The 2184-nt window shown below is 44.5% G+C and overlaps 1 long non-coding RNA gene across 1 annotated transcript in view; it reads right to left on the bottom strand.

Annotated features, from left to right (window-relative positions):
* The window catches only part of LOC112212465, a 50569-nt gene continuing 48385 nt past the window's right edge, over positions 1-2184 (bottom strand). Inside the window, exon 3 of the long non-coding RNA XR_002946290.2 lies at positions 1-35. This is a non-coding gene — a long non-coding RNA (uncharacterized LOC112212465). The remainder of the gene's footprint in view (positions 36-2184) is intronic.

Below are 2184 nucleotides of genomic sequence, written 5' to 3' on the forward strand. Positions count from 1 at the left end.
CCCTCGGCTACCACCGTACTGCCTCCCACCTCGTCCTGAAACAACGAAAACCACGCCACTCTTACTTCTCTTTTCCTTCCCTGTAATCTCGGATATTGTTAAATTACAGCCTCCGCGGCGCGCTCATTTCCGATTGCTTATGAGATCGCTCTCGACACCGCGTAATTTCGTGAATCATCCTTTTAGTGCCGGACGCGAACGCGGATCTCCGGCATGCACGCGCTACGCTTACGCGACCTTATCTCGCGGTTATCCGCCCGACGATTCGCCATTACGCGCGTTCAAAGGATCCGCGTCATTAGTCCAGAGTCTCGGACAAGACGGAGAGCAACTTCGCCTTTTACGCCTGTAGTTTCTTGCTTACCGAATGGATGCGACGAACCAGAGACGCGACAAGGGAACAGCAGGACAGTTGAGCTTTCGATCGGCCAACAGGTCGATATCGACCTATGTAACGAAAAACAGAACGCGACGTCCACCGTTCGCGAAAACTCGCGTCGCGGTCGCAATAAATCACGATTAATGCGTCCGCGCTTTTTTTTCGCCGACACGGTACAGGTTGACCGCCCGTCATTGAGCTTCGTGTAGCCATTAAATAAAAGGTGAGACGATCGCGCGATCGATCGATTTCGCTTACCGAGATGGCATCGATGGCACGAATCGAGCGTGGCTGCGCGATCGAATAGACGTTACGCCGCACGTGTCGCTGTGAACGATGACGTTCGATTTCTCGCCTCGAACGACTTTTCGCATATTCATTAAAATTGGAAGACACCGTTGAAAGGGGAACTCGTCGATCGCCAGATCGTTCAAGCGTAGTTGGCTAAGTCGATCGAAACTTGTCGAAGGATAAGAATTCGTGTAATTAGACCCCCTTACACGATAACTTAGCAATAAATAATATTAGTCGATTTATAAGTTGCAGATTATAGGTTATGGGTTTGGATTTTTACAATTTTACAATCTTATATCGAGTCAGGTAACCAGATTTATTTGTTTTTATTCATTTCTAACTTTCCTGATAATAATTTAATAATTCAATGGTGCAAAACCTAGACTTCGTATAGGTTGTATAACTATCGGTTCAAATAATAGAAATTATGTCTCATACGTGGATTCGATATATAAAAATTCACGTCTTCAAAAATGTTAAAATTTCGTTCCGACGAATGGAAGATAATTAAAGATGAATGTGATTACGACGAGTAAGCGAAAGTTCCCACGCCGCTTACAGTTCCTTCTGCGGTGTGTTTATTTTAATGGAACCATGCACGGACCAGAGGACTCGTCTTGTTCGATGCGACAACGGCACTTTGTCATAAAACCACGTGCAAGTCGAGAGGTGTATCCAGCGGACTATTTGAAATTTAAATGGCGCGCGAGAGAGACAGACGCTGCGAGCGCATGAATCAACGTGTACAAACGACGAATCGAGCTGAACCCCCCGTTTTTCGGTGTAGGCGACTTTCCGTTTCTGACTGGAGAGAAGTTACAGGGGACCCGTCCAGGGACGCCATAAAACTTATAATATCGCCTGCCGCGCGTCCACTGCAACCCGCCTATGGCGAAATAATTGATCACCACGAAATCATTGTGATCGTGATATCCAGGATGTTTATCGGCTATTCTACGAAATTAGGTTCTCGGAAAGTCTAGCTATGAAATTAACGAACAATGAGAAAGATAAGTTTACGTACAATACACTGTCATTTGTCATCTCTGTCGTTTTTTCTATCACAGAAAAGAGAAACTACGTTATTCGTCAAAATAGTTACTTTCATATGCGCTAATCTCCTCTTAACGACTGTAAAGGACCATTCACAAAGTCTTTTTAAGCCTATACCGTTATCTGCAAAGTAAATAACTTTGAAACACGCACAGAAGCTACGTCAAAGAGGTTTTTCGCCTCACTGGTTCGTCGTTCTCGTAAGGCTAATATTTAGACATTGGATTTCGATCGACAAGAAATACCGCATAAGCGATCAAGTATTGTAATAAAAGAAATGATTCCTCCGCATATTTTGTATCTTCCATTCGTTGCATGTCGCATCGATACCCGAACGATACAGCAACCTACGTACAACAAGATTCCGGTGAAAAACTAGAGAAAACTCGTAACTCTATAGGTCGTAAGTAACCTCCCTCTTTACCATTCTTTCCATAAACTGAAACGGCTCGAGCCGC

This window comes from Bombus impatiens, unplaced genomic scaffold (genome assembly GCF_000188095.3).
Source record: "Bombus impatiens unplaced genomic scaffold, BIMP_2.2 scf_0197, whole genome shotgun sequence".
Taxonomy (NCBI): domain Eukaryota; kingdom Metazoa; phylum Arthropoda; class Insecta; order Hymenoptera; family Apidae; genus Bombus; species Bombus impatiens.